Consider the following 21,761-nt stretch of genomic DNA (forward strand, 5'->3'; position numbering starts at 1 on the left):
GTCAAATGTTGTGCCGGTGAAAAAACTATTACAACAGCAGAAAACACCAAATAGCTTTTAAAAGTAGAATTATACTGAACGGAGGTTTTGTCACATTTGTTAAAAACACATTTGCACAGTTTAAAATGAGCAAAAAATGTAAAATAACAATCAACATTGATAACAATATGTTTGCTTGTAAATCTGTGGTGAAATATTTCAACATAGAAAACATCCACATGACATTTATTTTCAAGCAATAAACAAATTTAATTTCACTCATATAAAACAACGCTCAAAATACATTTCCCGGCAGTAAGAGAAATGAAAATTCATTAATAATATTTAAAAACTTAATTTTGTTTTTTTGTCGCCTAAAAATATGTAAACTTGTTTTGTTATACCGGTCTTATTTGTGGTGTCATTTTGATGGTGAATGGTGCCGTCCTTATCTAACCACTTCTCTTTCTCGCTTGTAACTATGGTTGAAAGATGCGGACATATTTCAGTGAGGTGTGTTAATATGAATCCGTGGTCTTGATGCAGTTTGGCTTTGATAAGTTATTTTTTTTTGTTCAACTGTAATCACAAGCATTTTTCTCTTTATTTCACTTTGCGCTTTGTAATAGGATAATCATTTATTTATCAACCATTTCACACTAGCAACTCATCGCCGGGTAAATCTATACCGGTTTCATATTTACTCTTATGACAGCGTTTTTTGTGCAGCATTTTATGCCCCATGCATCGCTGGTGCCTCATGTCAGTCCACTGCATCAACACACTCACACAATTTCGAAGTCTTTCAAAGCGAACGGTGGTGCGTGCGCGTCCGGTGTTGTTTCTTTTCCTTTTCGTTAGTTCAGAAATCGTCCAAACTTTGCAGTAAATTATCAAACCAAAATTGTACGGTATATGTTTTCGATGTTTATTGTCAAGTTTCGTCTGTGGATTGTTGAACAAACCCGGTAAAGAAATACGGGTTGCAGTGTTGTTTTTCGCGTAAAATTTGTGTTTTTTTGGGCAGTGTATGGTGTAGTTCTTTTTTTTTGGCTTGTTGGTGAATAAATGAAGCCTTCTCAAAGCTAAACGTGCTTCCAACTGGTGAAATTGCTTCACCACAGCAGAGTGCCGTGGAAAAAGCCTTGGGAAGTCGTGAAAAAAGGTGTGGAAATTGCGTGCGTACAGCTGCATGTACGCGGTGCACAGGGTTGCACTTCGTTCGTAGAGCAGAAGGTTTTTCGTTGGTGTGATGCAAAACTAGGTGCAAAAAAAAAGGTTATGTGAAGAAAGCCTCGGACGGCTTGTGGCTCGTGAAAGGATATATGTGTAGGAAGGATACTGCGGTGTGCGGCGCAGCTGTGAGTTCAAGGTCTTGCAGATTTCGGGCACTCTTCTCGACCATTCGCTTAAGGTGAGTCTCTGGAGCAGTCTTCTCTAGACTACAGTTTCGCTTGGCTGTAGCTTTTTTTGTGTTACCATGGTTACTAACGTCAGGGAAAAATAGCATGCGAAGAATAAGCGAGCGAAGAGATGGAAAGGATTTGTGTGCGTGTGTTGGTTTGGAGTTTTCTTCCGCAGAAGGGAGTTTTCTCTCCCTTATGAGCCAAATTGCGAACGCAAGCGGTCGGAACCTTCTCCCTTTTTGCCTCGCGCATGTTGCTTCACGTCGACCAGCTGTGAAATCCTTGTGCAAATAAATGGGAAAAGGGAGGAGTTCGAACCGGCGACCAAGCAAGGACGAAGTTTCTTCTGAAGGACGTTTGGGCACTTGTGAAAGCCTACCGTTCCGTAGAGAGCTTTGCAGACTGATTGCAAGCTCAAATCAAAATAGTTTTCTGTAATTTTAGAGCAAAAATTAAAAGTATTTCTTCAACTTCAACATTGCTTCTTATTTATTATCAATTGATAAACATCATACATTTGTTTGTTTGTCTGTTGCTAGCAACCGAAAATGAGCGTCATATTCTACGGAAGTTTCCACCCTTTTTTCCCTTTCGAAAATGTCATTTGGAAAGCATGTTATTTGGTATCTTTGGAAAACTAGCTTCTTCCTACAGTAGAAGGGGAACGTCGATGGGTCGATAATTGTCCAAGTCTAGGTTGTTGCTGGTAGATTGGCGTAAGATAGTTACTTTGTTTTGGGGTTTTTGTTTCGTCACCATCTCTTTACCTTTTGGGGAGAACAATATAAACTGTTAAATATGATAGAACGTGTCCAAAAATACTTTGGTCGGTATTGCGTAACGTTGTATCGCTTGAATGCTATAATTATGGAAGTGGTTAGAAGGAGTTTCAGTTGGTATTAGGTTGTTTGGAAAGATCTCAGTCTCTGGATTCCTTCTAGTGTAATTCTTGGACTGGGAAATTGGAAGTCATTCGAATTTCTGTGATGATTTAGACCAGGGGTCTCCAAACTACGAGAGTTCCCGAGATTGGCCCTCAGCTGTGGCTATTCCACTCAAAGCGGCCTGCCATCTAAAAAGTTTGGAGGCCCCCGAAATCGACAAAAGTTCCTCTCATTGTGCAAGTGATCGAGTCCATTGTTTCTACACAAATGCAGAGTTGAGTATCCATGAGAAATTTCAATTTCCAAAATGATTTCTAAGGGACAAGATTATATTGATTATGTCTAATATTGAGAAATACCATTCTACGTCATCACTTCGAAGACAAATGCTATTAGACCTCCCTTTTCTTCTATTTCCCTTTGTATACAACTTTATTTCCCGGTACAAATTCTCAATGTCCCGTGCCAATTCCTAAACTAAATAATGAAAACTCCATTCACGGATGCGCGGCCTTAGTAACGCTTAATCGGAATCAGAGCAGCGGATTAAGCAGCGGTAAGCTTAGCCAAAAAAAACCTGACCAATCGATAACCACAACGGAGAAGCTGTGTGTGTGTGGAAGTGCCTGTTGAAATAGAAGAAATAAGAAGGGTGGAGTACAAAAAAAAACATAGAAAAATCAACGGTTTCATCTTTCGTCTGCTTCTGGCCGGAACGACCGTTACCAAAAGCTCGGTTTGCACGTTTCCGGATTATGCTTTCCTTCCGGCCGAGGCTCAACCACAGCAGCAGCAACACAGCTGGCAAGCGTCTCGTGGTCCGTGCCCTAGAGTCTCCTTCCTCCCGTTGGCGGTGGAAGATGTTCTTTGGGAGTTAATTTCAATCGATCGATCGATCGATCTATTGATTGCTGTACCGGTTCTACTGTTTTACGAGGGGTGCTTTGGTTGGGTGTATTCGTATGACTTTGTCTACCCCCTGCTTGGGGGATGGTTTTTCCGCAACTCCATTTGGGACGGGGGTGTGGGGGTTGAGTTCAATGGTTCTGCAAACAATGCTCCACCAACCGTTATCGGCAAACCGGTATTTTGGAGTTTTTTCCCCGTCGTTAGATTACAAGAGTCACCTTTCGGATGTTCAAGTGCATCGATAGCAAGGAAAATGCACATTTGAAAACGTCACAATTGAAAGGAAGTTCATATTTCAACGAATGTTTTCCATTGAGAAATGATGGCAATGGTGTGATGACGCCATTTAGAAGGTCTTCTTCTGACCTTTACCATAAAATGATATTCGATATGATGGATGGCTAACATTTTTAAGAAGAGAGGAAAAACTTGTCTTAAGTGAATGTTTACTGATGCTCCATTTGAAGGGTATTGTTGAGAGTATTCCATTTTGATATTTCTTGTTATTTGTTTTGTTGAGATTTTTAATTTCTAACTATTCTTCTTTCACTTTTATTAAATTATTTTATTGAATGATTTCTGAAAGGTGATGTTTTCTCATCAAATATTTACAAAAGTTCCATTAGTTTCTTCCTTCCCACGCGAACGTCCATTTTCATCTGTCGTAAGTTTTCCAATGTACAGTTCTCAGCCACCATACCTTTATATTTCCGTCTGCGCCCACGTTTGATTGAGTTGAAAATCCAATTTGCCCTTGGTGTGTTCCCCCTCCATCCGTGTATTTTACACAGGTTCGTACCGTTTGCCCCGTGGGGTCCTTGCGAAACATGCAACACTGACAACACAATCTCGTGTCGCATAACGATAAATGGTTTATCCTTTCTATTTTGCTACCATATTCCGTGTGACAATAAATATAACCGACAACAATGGCGTCGACGTTGTTGGTTGTAGGGTGGCGCGGCCCTATAAAGTTGTCCGTGCGATGGAAGTCACAATGATATGACATGTTTTTGAGTGTGTGTGTGTGTGTGTGTGTGGGCTGTAAGTGTGCAAAAATGCCCACGATGATGATGATGGTGCTTGTCGTCAGCTGTAAAATACCGTCTCGGAAAAATAAAGGATACGGGCTCGGGCTCTGGCTCTGGCGGTGGTTCAGGCCCAGGACCCTTTCCATCGCATTGCTATGCAAATGAACCACTGAGGCGTTTAGAAATTTCTTTTTGTATCCAATTGAAATGCCGCAGATAATGGTCCCTTCCGGTTCAGGGTCGAGATAGGATGGAAGGTTACCTCAGTTGGAAATGGATTTATTTACATAAATGATCTACAACAGCTCGAATGACTTGTCACTATTTTCCAATATTTCTGTTTGTACAGAAGAAATAGTTCGTAGGTATGTTTTTTTTTGTTCGATACCGTGTCCAGAAGTGGTGGGAGCTCTGGAATGGATTCATGTATCCACTCCAACTCCGACGCTTAAACCCCAGAGTTGACTCTGAATTACTCCGAAGCTGAATCCAGAGTTAACTCCAGAGTAATCTCCAATTTTAACTCCGAATTCAACGTCGGTTATTGGAAGGTCGTGTCCAGTGTCCGGTAGTGTCCAGTAGAAAAATCGATTAAAATTGAAGCTTTTTTACACACACAACAGCGCTGAGGAAGAACAAACTAAGCTAACCCACAAGTCCTTGCCATCTTTTCAGACATCATACTATGCAATATTCATGATGTGTTGGGATGCTGTACCAAACATCTCTGCCATATCTGGATTGAAAAAGATTCTCTCCAAATTCTCGATAAATGAATCATTCATAAGGTACTTTACTTCTTTGTTGGAGAGTTTTGGAGTATATGAAAGAACTCAAGAACTAAAGCTACTTCTTCACAATTGAATTGTTCAATCAAATTGATTCTATTTTTACCCTTCTCGTTAGATTTTATATCTGATATAAGTGTAGCATTTTTGTCGTTTTTGCATTTAAAAGAATAACATTTCCTAAGGAAACATTTGGTAGATTAATTCCAAAAACGGTTAAAATCAATGTCACGCGCCGTTTGAGGTATTTTAACCTTGCCGGTTCGTTGCTCTTGTTCTCACAAACTTTAGGCAACATATTAGGAAGTGTTAACTGTCTTCTAATTGACCTGTGTCTTATAGGAACGGTTCGTTTCGGTTAGTGCCCCAACGACTCTAGTAGAGGAAAGAATTAAAACTATTATTTTTTTTCTTCTCCCTCCTCAATACAATGTATAAAAGCGGACCCAACTCCCGTACGTTGGAAGCATAATCAAATTGATGTCACCTGCATTTAAATCCTCACGTCCCATTACACTCTATGCTTGGTAAGGGTAGAAAATACGCAACAAAAAAAGCGATCATAAGGCAAAGTTTCTTGTTTGTGGTGGAGGAAAAAACTTGTGCTGCGATCTTCCATAAAAGGCAAATCGGTTTCTGGGCCGTCGTCTCGGGTTGGCTGCAGATTTACGATTGCTGTCGACTGCCGGACCAGGCTGAAGTTACTCCTATATCCGGCGATTTGTGTTGCTGCGGACAATGTTGCTCTTGGTGCGAATGTTTCCACGACTGGCCGTTCGCAACGTTTGGCTGCATGTTGCTGTAGTTTGTTGCGTTTTGTCATTTTAATTGACCATATTTGTTAACTTGATCGATATATTCCTAGCCCGTTGTGGTTAGCGAATAAGAACCGTGTTAATGTAATAAGAAATACTAAGATTTTTTAGTCTTTTTTGTGACCAAAGAAGAGGAAATAATAAATACGTTCTAAACTGTGACACAGCTTACGGGGTCATCTAAAGGTCCACTGAGACATACACAAGGTTGCCAGATGTGATGCAATCCATCCAAGATCCCTTCGAATGTTTCTTTCACGCAGCATCTTACGCGTTATCAAGTGTGTCTATTTTTTGCCTTTAGCGGATTCCCTGCATGCGTGTTTTTTTTGTTTTCTTACGCATACAGAGCATGCGTTTGCGTTCGCTATCAACGTAAGGTCTCTCAGTATAATCAGCTCATGGGTATCAACGAGCGTGAAAGAAAACTGTTAACATAACGGATGTGCATTTGAACAGAAAATAACATTTAATGAGTCATCTGTTGGGGTGGTGCTGGATGAAACGAAAAGCGGAACGAGGAGAAGTATCCTGCGGGGTTTTCCGTCTTTTTTTTTAACTGGAAAAAAGGGCTCGTTTGACCTAATCATCTTGCTCGCTCAATGGGTTTAACAAGAAGTAAGCAGAGGGAATCATATTGCTGCTTTATAATAAATGTTTGGAGTAGAAATAACTTCACAATCAGTAATTGGAATTAAACATTATTTTACTTTCAAAAACCGGAAGACTCTACGCCATTGGACTTAACATTTCGACTGTAAATCGATATGTTAAAAGGAAAAGGTTCTCTCTCTGCCTTAAAACTAGTCCACACAATTAAACATTGGAGATATCCTCTTCTGACTCGTCTTTTCGTGGCAACAGTACAGCATATAAATCAACCAACGAGCTACCGTTGACAGCAGTTATGCTTTAATGAATTCTTAAAACTAAACACCAACCATAAAATAGAGAACCCTCGCACAAACCACACCCGCTTGTCTAGAGTTCTTTTTCCCAAGCGATCTTTACTCCAAATTCCTTTATCCATTTGGTCTCGCGTAACCCAGAAGCTCTCGTTTATGTTTGATTTCCCAAAAACAGAACAGCGGTACGAACATAAATCAACAAATACACCCAGATCTCGGGTCCCACATTTGTCTGCCTGAAAATGGAAGTCGATTTTTCGGAAGTTTTGAATCTCACCGTCTCTTTGCCACTCGTGCGATAGTTTGGTGGAAAACGGAAGGAATAGTGATTTGGTGAGTTCAGGGTTTCAAAAGAGGGACACTATTTCTTCTCTGAAGTTGTTACGCACGATGGGAAACGGAGGACGTCCACCATTAATCGTCCAAAAGTGAACCTCAACTCATGGGTGGGAATAGCTGGCGGAGAATGGTTTGAGCAAAATGAATGATGACAGTTTTCCTTGGCTTTCGGATACTTCGCATACTGGCGGGAAAGAATAAAGCCATCATGTTTCTGCATATAGCTAAGGGCAACTGTCCCCAACGATCCGCCTGCGGGTGGTTCAAGGAAATCCGCTACTTTTTAATGATACGATAAAAACCATGTCCTGTTTTGTGGAGTGGAGTGCCCTTCTTGGCGTGATCGATGCTATCCGAGCGGGGAATTGAAAAAAGAAAAGAAATAAAGACAAATTAGCATCGAGAAGGAAAGCACTTCTGGTGTGGGAAAGGAGAACCAGAAGTACTTGACCGTTAATTATGTCAACCGGGTTGTCTCTTAGAATGCATCCTCGAGTGGTCTTATGTATGAAGCATCCTTCAAAGACGTAGCCTTGCCCTGACCTAGTAATAATTTTCTTCCACACACACACACAGCTGGAATAACAAACATTCTTTTCCCGGCGGGTGTCGTGCCTGGTCTGGCAAAACAATGTTTCTACTTTCTCTCCATGCTGATTGACATCCAGCAGAGACCGTAAATCAATTATTATTTCAGTTATGCGGCCTGACAGCGACACGGTAGTTTGGTGTCGTATCGCATTAGCTTCTGTTATATATCTGCTCCCTTATTGTTGGTTCATGCTCATGCACGATCGATGGAACTAGGCGTTCGGAAAAGCTCCCGGCTTAGCATTTGTGCCTGGGACACCAACATCAAGTGATAGTTTTACCAACAATTTACGATCACCAGTCGCCCAGGAATGGGTCCGTCATTGTAGGTCTTCCAAACTGTACTGGGTAAACAGATAGGGACATGTTTCGATCCAATTAATGTATCATCAATCGCAATTAGGGAAAGTGGTTGATATGGTTCACGTTTTTGCAGGGTTTGCTTTTGTGGTTAGAAAGCGAACCATTATAGCTGATGGAGTGGCCATTTTTGTTGAGTGACGTTTGAATGTTTTCATCCACAGCCACCCGGTGTCGAAACTAAACTTTATGAATGTTTAGAAAATCAACAAACTTCGTTCTGGTTTTTTTTTTGGTAATTTGAATCTGTTTTTATGTTCTCGTTTTTGGTAAGCACTAGTGATGGGAACTCCGGAGTGGATTCATGATTCCACTCTGACTCCGACGTATAAAAACTGGAGTATACTCCGAAGTAATTACTCCGGATTAATCCGGATTTAACTCCGGGGTAACTTCGGAGTAATTACTGCGGAGTAAATTCCGGAATAACTCCGGAGTAATCTCCGATATTAACTTCAGATTCAACTCCTTAGTAACTCCGGAATAATTACTCCGGAATAAATTCTGGAGTAAACTCCGGAGTAACTCCGGAGGTACCTTGGAGTAAATTCCGGAATAACTCCGGAGTAATCTCCGATATTAACTCCAGATTCAACTCCGGAGTAAACTTCGGAGTTACTCCGGATTTTACTCCGGAATTTACTCCGGAGTTAGTGCGGAGTAACTCAGAAGTTTACTCCGGAGTAATTACTCCAGAGTTACTCCGGAATGTCCCGGAGTCGGATTACTCCAACTCCGGAAAAAATCAAGATTTACCCATCACTAGTAAGCACGTGAGAGTGTTCGATGTTTTGGGGTGAACATAATTACGACGAACCTGAACTATTGATGATCTAGCGAGAGAAGGTATCGCGGTTGGGCAACAGCAACAAGCGCAACCTTCTAGTCGCATCAATCCAGACGAATGTTGTGTTTATTCAAGAAGTTGTTTTCGCGCCGAAATTGCTTTCATCGGTCGCTGCAGGATACTTTCCGTTTTGCGCACCATGCTCCAATCATTCACCGTTGCATAATAACGTAACCGAGAGCTCATCAACCGAGGAAGCGCGGTCTTGCTTCCTACGTCGAATATTGGTAATTTCGCTTAATGCACTGACCGTATTAGCCGTGGAAGCTGTTGCGATGAAAACTCGGTTACTTTGTTATTACACACACACTTCTGGTGCTTTTCATCACTGTTCGACACTCGTGCCATTATCAGTTGTTTTCTCTCGATTGTATCATTGTAGGAAATAGCACTAATGGTGTACTCGGCGCATATCACCGGTGTGATGATTTAAATCCTTCCTCAGACTGTGTGTGGAAATTCGCGTCTCGTCACCCTTATGCAATTCATGCTCATCGAAGCCAGGCCCCCCTCAAAAAGTATGCTGTCTTTGGGGATCATTTTTTGAGAAGAGTTTCATTAGACGTAGAAGGAAGTCTTGTTGAAACGAGCCGGATAGCAAAACTTTCGCACAGAAAACTCGGATGCGACCGTTAAGGAAATGGAAAATGAAAAATTGATGATGCGGATGAAACCCCCTCGGGGGAGGAGCGGAATTTTTGGTCATATCTTGTGGTGGTAGGCGTTTAGTCCACTCCGACCAGCGGCTTCCCTTCCGTTGAGTAGTTTGGTAGCCACAAGCTCGCTTAAACTACCGCTAAAACTGTGAACTGATGCGGACATTCGCTCGGTGCCGATTGTGGCCCAAATTTTTTACGACAGCTTCCGACGGAGAAGCCGAAGGAAAAATTGCTCAACATTTTGTTGGTGTGCGCGCACCCGTTGATGACTTTTTTTTTTGTTGGGGCGGGAGGGGGCTATGTTGTTTTGTCGTTGGAAAATTGCGTCCACCTTCCTGGCAACCGGGTGGCGTTCATCCGGGTGTAACGATTTGGCTCTCACCGGCGTTAGAGAAGTGACCGAATCGCATCTGTACGTGAGTGTGGTCTGTACGGCGTGATGGACTCGTACCCGATGGTGCATTTACAGCGATTAGCGATTGTGTGCATCGAGTTTCGTCTCACTGCTTCTACTGTTTTCGGATGGAGAGTTATTTTTCTTTAATTTTCACAAAATTTTCGGCAAAAGAAAAATGGTTCCCTTTCCTTACCACTGTCCGACCAGTCCGACCAATGGTGATGCAATGTTAATGGTCTTTCGTCCATCGTTTCCTTTCTCCAAATATCTTTCGAACGGTGGTTTGGTCACATCCAAAGGTGTAAAGATTTTCCTCCTCCCCGCCATGTTTTACTAGGCTTTGTTCCGGAGGTGTTGGCATTTGTGCTTACGGTGTATATGTTTATTTATTTTCATTGTGCCACTAGTTTTGTTGCGGACAAAAATGGATTATGCTTCATTATGCTCCATTTACTGCGAATGACTATTCTGCTGTGTTTCATTTGTTTGAATGAGAGAGACACACAAGGTTGAATGTTGTAAACTTTCGCCTTCAAATTGAAGGAAACAGGTGTGAAAAAGGGTTTGGATAAATGCAGACAACAAAGCACAATTCATAAAGCGCCGTTGCAAATACATTTGGTGATGGAATCATTACCGGTCGAGATTTCTCTAATGTTAGTTTCATTCGTTTGTGTGATATGGATTATGGTTGGATGGAGTTAGACTGTTAATAAGGTGCAATAGAAAAATGAAATGAAATTGTTGGGTTTTTTTTTTAATCAAACCATTTGCCTGCTATTTCACAAGAGGGTTTTCTTATGTTTTGTGACATAAAATTTTAAACAATACTTCACCAAGAAGATTGTTTTGATTGTGGGAAAAAACAAAGTCGAAAGACTTTTATGCACAATTGCTTCAACATCACAACAACACGGTTTATTGACTCGAAAACGTATAACAAACATCAATCTGCTCATAGGGATTCGGTCGGTTCTAACGATGTTGCATCCAGCAGACACGCGCGGTGTGTTTTTGGGGCGAAATCTTTCCCCCAGACCAACAACATCCAGTCTTAACTGAAGGTCTTATTATCCACTTAAAAATTGCCCTCCACACGGCAGTCCGGGAGAACATTCGCCAATGCACGCACACATCGCCCCCTTTATGTTAGCGATTTTATGCTGTGCAGCATCGGTTCTGCGTTTCGATGCTGATTCGATCAACGTGTGTGCGTGCGTGTTCTGTCCGTTGGATGGTTTATGCTTTCGTTGGTTCGGCCTGACTGATTTTGTCTGCGCGCACATGAAGAGCTTGCTGGTTGGATTCCGTGTTTATGATGTGCCTTTTTCGGGAGGGTGAACGGTTGCAACGTTGCCATACTTTGACGCTGCAAACTGATGCTGGTCGAAGAGGTCGAAGAGTTGTCGACGAATATAATACGCATAAAAAAAGAAATTAGAATTATATTTAGTTTCCTCCCAAAATCATAATTAAAATTAAGGATGGAAAATAAAATGTTCTAAATAGAAACGATTCAAAACATTAGACATGATAGGATTTCGTACCGGTAGCATACCATGTGAGAGGGTTAATATGTTTTATGCACTATCTTGCATCGTTTCTCTTGACACTCTGCCACCAAACAGAGCGGGTTGTCAGGACGGGCGGGATATGTTATTTATAAATATTCATGTTTGTGTTTACTGTCTACCGCTTCGGTGGCAGATACATGCGGACGCTTGAGGAGATCTCGTCAGAAGCATGATTCATAATGTGTGCCCCGCATGGTTTATGCCTGACGTTCATCTGGAGATAAAGAAGCATCGCTACAAGGCACACACATGATCGGTGCTACCGGATGATAGTAAAGAAGGAAGGCTTCTGGTGCGTGTATTGTCTGTTGTGTGGAAGAAATGGTTTGCCACCTATTCCACGCCACGAATGCAGAACGTTACTTAGCGTGTAACGTAGCGTTGTTCCAATCCGTTAGCTTAGAATACGATCTGTGAGGACGGATCGTGAAACTCATAATGCGCGTAATGATGATGCCTGTTTTATGCTAGCTATGATCACAGAACTGGAGCAAATTGAGAAGGAAGAATACAGCCACAGACACAGACAGAGACCGCTCTCTTACATCAAAGTGAAGAAGTCGTCAAGCGCTAACCACCCAGAAGAAGCGACCGCGCTCGTTTAGCCCGTCGGTACAACTAGAAAATGAATGTTTAATTTAATTAGCTGCAAACCATACGCACAGCTCTGTCTGTAAGAACGCGCCAAACGCATCTACCGAATCCTTCGCCTTCAAACGTCCAAGTCTCTTTTTGCGGATTGTTTCCCACCAATCGAAGTGAAGCTATTATTAGGCCACGGGAGAGATTATGGAAGCGTTGCAGGAAGCTACAAACTCGTAGAGTAGTCGAGTTTTAAAGCCCTCTTAAATCTAGCAGACTGTTTGATGTTATGCTACTGGTCCCGCTGGTTGGAATTTGCCTGTTCCCACTGCAAATCGAGCTACTTTTGGGGGTTCTGGACCCGGGGTTTCACGTGTGGGAGATGGTCCCATAATTGATATGAGTTATGATAGCTTCGAGTGGTTTCGAGGTAATTGGTTTGAACTTTTCAGAAGCCAATGGAGTCGAACCCTTTTACGCCCCCTCTTACGTATTAGTGGCCTTTTGCAGACGGTAGTTTTGGGGTTTGAACGAACTTGTCCCGGTCATACAATATTTCCCACCGCCCAAGAAGAAGTTTTTTTTAAGTTGAAATTTAGTTCTCCTATATCGTTGCACTCCAGTTTTTAAGAGCTTACATTCGCTGTGGGACTCTGTTTTGAGGTGTGTGATGATTTATCGGCAGTGCGCTAGGTTTGAATGGGAAACGTTTGTGATAATGCGAGTAAAGGGGGCAGTAGCTTTATTTCCTAATCTGCTATTACTATTGGGGATCATAAAAAAGAAAGACATAAAATGAAAGCCGGGAGATAGCTATTTCCGAGCCTGTAGACCAGTGACTTCGATTTAAAAGAGCTTCAAAATCTGAAACGAGCGTGAGAACTTTACGATTTATTTGTCCAAATACTCTTGTTTTGTGCGTGATTTGTGTGATTTGAGTTAGCAGACGTAGAAAGATACTTTGTGAGAAAATTAATTCCACTTTAAATGCTAATTCGGTACTAACTTTATGAGTCACAAATTATGAGGTGTTGACGAACCTCTTTTTTCCTATAAAATCAAGTGATGATCAAGTACAAGACCGGTTGATGATGAGAGTATGGATCCATCAGCAAATAGATACGATATTTTGTAAGTAAATGGATAGTTAATTTAATGTTATTCTACTCCTCGCGTTCCAGAGATCCTCCAACGGCGATTGCATACTTTTAGGCGCAACGAAACCAAGACACAACTCTGAACTCAATTACGTAGATTCAGCTCTGCAGTAGGTGCAATTAAAATGGAAATGGTCTATAAAACAAAGCAACAGTTAGAGCAAAAAGCTTTGCTCATTAACGTCATTACATTAAAAACCTTAACTTAATTCAACCAACTCCAATTAGTCCACACGTGTCGGTTCGATACATCAATAAAATAATGTTTATTGCTAGTGAAAGTCACACTTGCATTTTTAATAACCCTCTTACCAGGTGGGGAAAGGTGTTCACCGTTCACTTTAGAAGGAAAAAAAATCGGCAAATGTTTTACCACCACTTACGCTCGAACTCGAACTTTTAATGGCTGCAAATCCCGCACGCACTTACTATTTAACAACTATTTAAAACAACGTTGAAACGTAATGTAAAACCAAGACACATACACACAGAGAGAAGGCCAAAAATTAAGCTCCAAATCTTTGTTTTTTTCTTTTTGTTTTCACGCTCTGTTTTGTTATTAGTGTTAACAGTGTGTCGTGCGTATCAGTTTCACTTTTTCCCCGTCGGGGGCCATTTTTTTTTCTTCGAATGCTTATGCGGATAGGACCAAAACATCCTCACGATAGGTTACTTCCGTCAGCAAAGCGTAAACATGTGTGTTCGAAAGCTTGTCAATCTCAATGCGTGATACGATCTCACGGGGTATAGTAGCACTTGATGTAATCAACGGACCATAAATGAATATACTACTGGCTCTCGGATGAACCGGTGGCTAGTGGTTTCGATTCGGCAAAAAAAGGTTAATAGATGCTTACTACATTTGGAAGGTTAGCTTCTGATGGACCAGTGACCTTCATCATCGCTACCTCAATCAGATAGCAAAGGAACCACAAAAGCAAATGATTTGAACAATCCGATAGGGAGTCCGGATCATAGACATCAGGCAGCACCCCTCGTATGTGTTCACCTTGAGTCACTATTTTCGGAAGCCTTTTTTTGTCGAAGGGTTGAAGGACGTTAAGCGCGAATGTGTTTGCTAAAATGTTTCTTATGTCTTTTGGAGACGGTGTTTTTTTAACCAATCGCTCTTCAGTTTTTTTTTGTCTGTTTGCATGTTTGTTTCACGATCACAACACACTTTGGGGAGATCTGGTTCTTTTAGTGCACCGATTTACGGCTCGTTTCGTCGTCGTACGTGACACAGACGACTCAAGTAGGTCAGAGACGTGTCTTGCAGCTGGACCTACCCTAACCTCAAACGATTCGAAGATGTCCGGGCACAGACTGCGTGCAGTGGTTGGAGAAGCTTTCTTTCTGCCGACCTGTGTAGTACGTACAGTAAACACAAAAAGTAGAAAAAAAAGTTAGGTCAGTGTGTGTGTCAGTGAAGGGTGTGAAATCAATTATCACAAGCGCGAATCGTGATCGGAATACTTTCGACCGGCGGAACCGAAGTTGTAAACCTTCTTTTCATCTCAACATGACGCTTCCCGGGTCAGCATGTGGGCATCGCGGAATGGCATTTAGACTTTCCACCGAAGGCCACACCTGAAGCCAGCTAAAGTGTGTTTGTCTTATTGGCCTTATTTCTTTTAATGTTTTTTAAATGTTTTTCATGACTCACACAGTACCTCCACAGAGGTGTCCCTTTTCTTTACGGGTGAAAGAAGTGTGGAAAGATTGATTACGCACGGTGGAGAAGCGAATTGGACGAAAATAGTTCACTAAAGTGTTGCGCGCGTGTGGGGACTCCCGTGTTGTGGTGCGACATCAAAACGAGTGCAGGAATGTTATCCTGCTTCGTCGTCTACCAGAGGCAGCACTGCACTATCGCCTGTAAGAAGTTGCAGTGCGACTGTCGTTGCCCTAAAGATAGTTTCTTTTTTTGCTCTCTGTGGCATTTTCCTTCCCTTGCTCAAGCACTAGAGGAAGTTGAATTGCAGAAAAATGTCTGGTCAATGTCTCAACCCCGATGCAGCTCGGTGAAGGTTCCGCACGAAAGATAGAAATTTGTTTTTCTAAAGTCTATTCTTTTCCTCGTTGTATCGGGAAGATATGGCAGAACACAATGGCAACATAGAAAACAAATCTACGCAGCTGCAACACTAATGTTCAAGTTTAGAAGCTTTAGCAGTTTTGTTACGAATTATTGGTATGAACGAACTTTCCGATTTCTTTGTCTGGTCTGGTCTGGCGCCATTTGTGGTGACTTTATTTCACCCCACTCTTTCGGATAAGATTTGCACATAAAGACCGCGGCCGAGCAGTTGCGTGAATGTAGGTCACCAAAGTTTTACGGGCTCTTCTTCTCTGCTGTTTGCGAAGTTCCTTTCGGTACGATGGGATCAAGGCAAACGAAGTTAGGGCTCCAATTGGTTCACGATTAATTCAATAGATTGATTTAAATCAATGAAATTATCTCTTTCGAACATTCGACGGTTGTAAATTGGATCGATCCCTCTGCATGAAATAAAAGTTTAAAACACAAAAAGAAAAGTTTGGAACTTAATCTTATTCGCTCTTCTCAATCCTGGTCACGGCACCAAAATGATTATGGCGTTACTAAAATTTTTAACTACTTAAGCACGAAAATATCTTCCAAAAGAACGTTCTTCTTTGTTTGAACCTTTTAGTTCGCTAGCTAAATGACTTTTCTTTCCTCAAACGGCTGTTACAAGTTATTGCACTCGCGAAACTTTTGCCACCACATTTCAGCATTCCGGTCGCATTCCAGAGCAAAAGTTGCAGTAGAGCCAAAATTAAAGTCCGCTTGCTTTATTCGTTGGACGGCGGGTTTTTTTTTAGCTCTCACGCACCTAAACAAACGAAGCAAAAATCGTTCTTCTGAGCATATATTTTTAATACACCCCAGCAACAGCTACAACCCCCTGAGAGAGCATCCCTTCGTCGGTTAAAACGCAACGCAAAGGGAATTTGTGTGTGTTAGTTTTTATAACAAAAAAAAAACAACTAATATCTTACACCACTCAAACACTCTGTGGCCATAAGAGGAGTGGAGCACAGATTTATGCTGTGATGGTATTTTTCGGGTATTGGTGCGGTGTGCGGTGTGAAGTCGTGCTGCTGTTGGTCGCGTGGATGTGCTCTCGTGATGCAAAAGTGTTTTCTTATGTTGAAGCGCCAGAATGCGTTCTGGCAGCGTTCCATCGGTGTGTGGGGAAGTTGGCTACCTTTCGCTCGCACTCGCTGTATCGTGGTTTTTTGGGGGGATGAAGTACCGGTAAAGAATGTGGGATGACACCAAAAAATCTGGTCATCTAAAATTATGAACCATTTTGGCTTTGCAATAACTGTTGCCAGGGATAGAGGAACATTTATTTTTCTATAAACAACCGCCACAAATCCTTGTTAAGGGCTCAACATGTAGAACAAATCTATGTTTTCTGTTCTTTTTTGAATGTTCGTACAATATTTTAATCTCAAAAGTTTTAATTTTTGACTGATAAAAATTGAAGTATACAGCAATAAATATTTGTTAAATATTTTTCCATCCATCATCTCGGCTAAATATACGCAAGGTGTCCCGTCTTGTGCATGCTATTACCGAACAACTGTATTGCTAAATTCGTTTGTGCTGATGAAAGTTTATGTCTATTTTATTACCATTAAGTTGTGCCAAACTGAGGGCAACAGATTCAATTCTGATTATTTGCCGTCTGGCGGGTATGATGAGGTCAACCAGGGACGTTGGATGCTGTTTTTCAATTTGTCAAGTGTTAAATTTTTATATGAGACGAGCAAAACAGTGCCATCGCCAGTGTTTACAAGCAGGAGCCATAAAAAGGAGAGTAAAAAATGGGTAATAAAAATACTGAACTACTCTTAAAATGCTTTTATTAATTGGATGATTTGTGCAACACGCATAAAAGAGATAATACATACGTTAATTAATATACCTAGTAAATTTTTCGTCCAAGAAACTCCAAAAGGATATAACAATAGGCAAATCTTGTTAATTGTTTTATAATATTTAAATGTTACAAATGGTTTCCGTCTTGATTGGTAGCATAATAGTGAACACGAATTAAGCATGATGCGAAATTTTGATTCAATTATGTCACTTTAAACGTGACAGTCGACGAGATCGAATCGATTATACCATTTGAAAAAGAACCGTCAGCTTATTGTTAGTCAGGAAATGCGTAACATTCGTACTAGAAACATCTATTAAATCTTATTAAACATCTATTTATAGAGCTGTTGGTTGCAGTAGATGCATTTGTGTAGCATTTCATTATTAGCCTCTGTAACATGGCATGTTAAGGGTGGAAATCTTTCATATACAATCGAACCATTTTTCCTTTTTAATGGCGTTCCATCTCGACGACTTCACGTGGTTTTGCTTATTTCCCCATTAAACTAATATCAAGCTCACCACCGGCAGGGAAAGTCTCCCCATTGCCGTGGACTGCATCGGAAGATTTGGTGCATCGCAATACGATATCGGCCATTATCGGCCACCCCCCCGGGGGAAGCCCTAAAGACTGACCAGCGACTTCCCTCCTCGGACCGGTGGTCACACCAACACGCGTAATCACCACTTTTGCTTTAATTGTTGGGCTGGTTTTTTTTTTTGTTCGTCTTTACCTTCCTGCTCGAAACGACGGTTATCTTGTGTAGGTACTGCCTGACGGTTTACTACCAGCCTAGTAAAAAGAGGGATAAAGATACGAAAAATAAGGTAACTGGTCATAATTTCCTTTAACCCCCCCCAATCCCATCACACCCGGATTTTACCGTGCTTTTAAGTTGCAACCGAGAAACGTCAGCGGAAATGGAGCTTTTCTTCAATATTAGCGTTTTGGGTGTGCCTCCCCATACTTCCCCCTCCCTTTCCACCCTTTAACGTGTCAAGTTTTGCTGTGTGAATGAAAAATTGTGGTAAATTAAGTGCGATTAATTTGTTGCTGCTGGGTTTTTTGTTCTTCTTCGTTGTTATTATTGTGAATATTGTTTTGTGGCTCTAGTTTTTCGTTTCATTTTCATTTTGTGTGTGGTTCGTGCTAAACGCTTCAATGATTTGGTTTTGATGTTTTTTCTTCTTCTTCTTCTTCTTGACATAAAACGTAAGCCTCCCACCACGTGCAGCAGTGGGTGCGTCTTGGTGAATGGTTTAAACTAAACCAAAAATAAAAAAATGCATCGAACCGTAGTTTTTTTCAGACACCATTTTCACAACGATTTCAAGCAAATTTGCTAATAGTAATTTAAAAAAAAAATCAATATTTGGTGTCTATACGTGTGCGTGTCTTAAAGCTTGGGCAACAATAGATCAACCTGCAATATGCGTCACAATCACGTTGGTGTTAATCAAACGGAACGGTTTCGGTTGTTTGAAGTTCTAGAATGTTGGTGATGTTGTTGGTGTACATTCCACACGTGTAAAAAAAAATATTTCAGTGATAATTTTTTTTCTTGGTTTTTAAATTGTCTGTTGATACACTGAAGACATGTATTTCCGGCATTGTGCGAATTGTTGCGTTTACGATGTTTACGCAGCTGATGGTTATTGTAACGCGAGAATCGAAAACGGAATGAAATTTTTTAATTGTTTGCACTTCATTTAGTTTGGAAAATGAATAGCTTGAAACTTGATTAGATTATGTAAGCGAGTAATAAAACTTTTATATAATGATAGTGTAATATGAAACAAAAACATGAAAAATGTTATGTTTAAAACATAAATATAAATAAATGAATATTAAATCAACCAAAAAGGTGCTGAAGATTGTTTTCTATTAGAAAACTAAAAATAAAAGCTAATAAAATAATAAATGAAACGTTTAACGATCCTTTATCGAAGTGCAGACAGACAAAGATGCTAACAGAACATGCTTCTCCTGTGTTTAACTGTGTCAGACGTCATGGCGTCTTTATTTTGCACCGGGAAACACATTTTTTTCCCCGATAATGGCAAAATCTCTTTTCTTAGCAGCCAGACACAGCACAAAGTACAAGTCTCTTTTTCGCACATAATGCAACCAAAACCGTCGGATGGTGTGTTTGTGCAATGGAAGCGAAGATCGTACTGCACAAGCTCACCGCCGGCGAAAGGAGAATGAATTCTGATTACGGTAAAGTAGCAATTTGTTTACGCATTCAGCTGTGTTCATCACTTTTTTCCTTCCCCGCCAAAAAAGGAAGATACCGTCACCACCGTGTGTTCCGATCATGCGTCGAAAATTAATCAGCTAAAGAGGCGGCTTTTCCTGTTTATGTTTGGTTGGCGTGGAAGAGGATCGGGTTTTCAAAGAAGATTGTCTTGCTCGCAGTGAAGAACGGGCAAGAAGACGTCAAAAACGCTAAACGCCAATTGTTGTGTACGCCAAAGCGCACTGACACTCGGAACGGAAAGGGAACGAAGCGAATGCAATTGAATGCAGTTGCATCTTGTATGCAGTTTAAAACCGGAAGGAAATGTACCGTCTGCTTAAGGGCCGAACGGATAAACACTTTTCCCAAAGAAGACTCTCGAGTGTGTACTTTGACGGCAATGCCAATGAGTTTGGTGGTTTGTTTGTACTTTCATGAAGTGGAAGCATGTTTTGTTTTGAAGACATTCTTACGAAGAGACACTGTTCATCAGGTAAGCGGTCTCAACAAACAGTCCAATTGTGTTATTGTATTTAAAGTTTGTATCTGTTTTTTTTTACCACAATTTTTCTGTTTTGTATTGTGATTCCCTCGCGAGAATTTCTCCATTCAACACGACTTTCCACACTAGGAAAGCTTAATATTGTCCCCTGCCAAAGCATAACCACTGGCGGTAGTGAAACATATCGGCGCAATGCGCTTTTAATCTACTCTAACTACAACTTCTGCTGCACTTTCGGACTGTTGGCGATTTGTTTTTGTTTCCTTTTTTGCTTTCGGGGTTTTGCTGCCAACATTGCTTTGCATGTTACAATTCTTTTTTTTCTCTCCTCTTTTATGTTTTTCCGCAACTGTAGAAAGGTGGTGTTGTATAAAATATGGACACCATTTTCCACCTATTTCTCTTTTCTTTTTTGCTACCAGCAAGCGACAAAACGTGTGGATTTGGCATTTAGCTCAATGAATAGTGTCACGTAAGTGTGCCTGTATGTGTGGTCTAGCATGAGAAAGGAGGAAGAACGAGTTTAACGTAGTGTAGCGCAAATTTTACACTCGCAGCATAAGCATAGCGAAACCTTCAACCGGACAGAGCACAACAACTACACACGCGAAAAAAGGGGGAAACAGAAACAACAAAACGTGACTACAATTAGTGCACGATTTGAATCGCTATGTTGCGATTGTCATTCGCTTGTCTTTTGTGGCGGCAAGTGTTGTGTCTTGTTTTTTTTTTCGGGGAGTGAGTTTAAGTGGGTTTCATTTTCCATCCCGCAACGGGTTTCGGTGTGTTGTTTTACATCTTTGTGTAGGGGCTGAATGACTTCTCCGTGTGCGGTTGAAAAATGATTTCCACCCGGCTTGTTCATTAATGTTTAACGAAAGTGATTGTAAAAAGAATCGATTTGCAATGGAATTTGCAGTAATTTTGTAAAAAATAAAAAAAAACAACGAAGTACTAATACTTGTATAAATACTTGGTTGTGGATTATATAATCTCACACCAAATAAGGAGCAGCACGACTATTGATCGGACAGAAGAGTTAATCGCGTCACTCTGTTTGGTTACGAATGCAACTAGCATGAGGACTCCATAGAAAAACTCTCAGTTTTACTGTGGGTCCCCAATAGTGATGGGCGCTCCGGAGTGCACCCACTGCTCCGATTTCTGCCCGGAACCGGTTCCGAACCCACGGCTCCGGAGCTGGTTCCGAAGTTGTTGGTACGATTCCGGTTTCGGAGCCGTTGGTTCGGACTAGAGATGAGAATAACATTTCTTTTTAGTGAGTCAACTCAGAGTGAATGAATTGTTTTAAGGGATCAGCTCATTTAACGACTCGTTTCGGAGTTCGGTCATTTTACTCACTCATGAGTGTAAGCATGTAGTAGTGGTGAGTCGAGTTGCAAAAAGAGTAAATACTTGAGGTGAAAGGAAAATGTGCGAGTGAGTTGAACGAAAATGTGCGATTTATTTATTATTTTTTATTCTTTTTTTAATTCAACGCATTATTTAAGTGAAAAGAAACCTATTGCGACAATTTCGCATTAAAATAAAACATATTTTAAAATTTTGATAAATTGCTCAAAAAAATAGCAAGGGGTAAGCCTTATGAAATTTTCAAGTTAAAAATATTTTTTTTTATTTTTTTGTTATTATTTATGCTTTTCTTATTTTAAAGCATTATGTGAGTGAAAAGAAACTTATTGCAACCAATTGGCATTAAAATAAATCAATTTAATTTTTTTTGCAAAATTTCCCAAAAAAAACGTAAGGGGTAAGCCTTATGATTTTTTCGAGTTAAAAATTTTTTAAATTTTTTTTTCTGATTTTTTATTCTTTTTTTAATTTAAAGCATTATTTGAGTGAAAAGAAACTTATTG

At 40.7% G+C, this 21,761-nt stretch overlaps 1 protein-coding gene across 1 annotated transcript in view; it reads left to right on the forward strand.

Moving 5' to 3' along the window:
- The first annotated feature begins 748 nt into the window (after positions 1-748).
- The window catches only part of LOC125771268 (uncharacterized), a 54,454-nt gene continuing 33,441 nt past the window's right edge, over positions 749-21,761 (forward strand). The window contains exon 1 of the mRNA XM_049441698.1: positions 749-1,393. The gene's annotated coding sequence lies outside the window, so the exon portion shown is untranslated. The remainder of the gene's footprint in view (positions 1,394-21,761) is intronic.

Source organism: Anopheles funestus, chromosome 3RL, assembly GCF_943734845.2.
Source record: "Anopheles funestus chromosome 3RL, idAnoFuneDA-416_04, whole genome shotgun sequence".
NCBI classification, from domain to species: Eukaryota; Metazoa; Arthropoda; class Insecta; order Diptera; family Culicidae; genus Anopheles; species Anopheles funestus.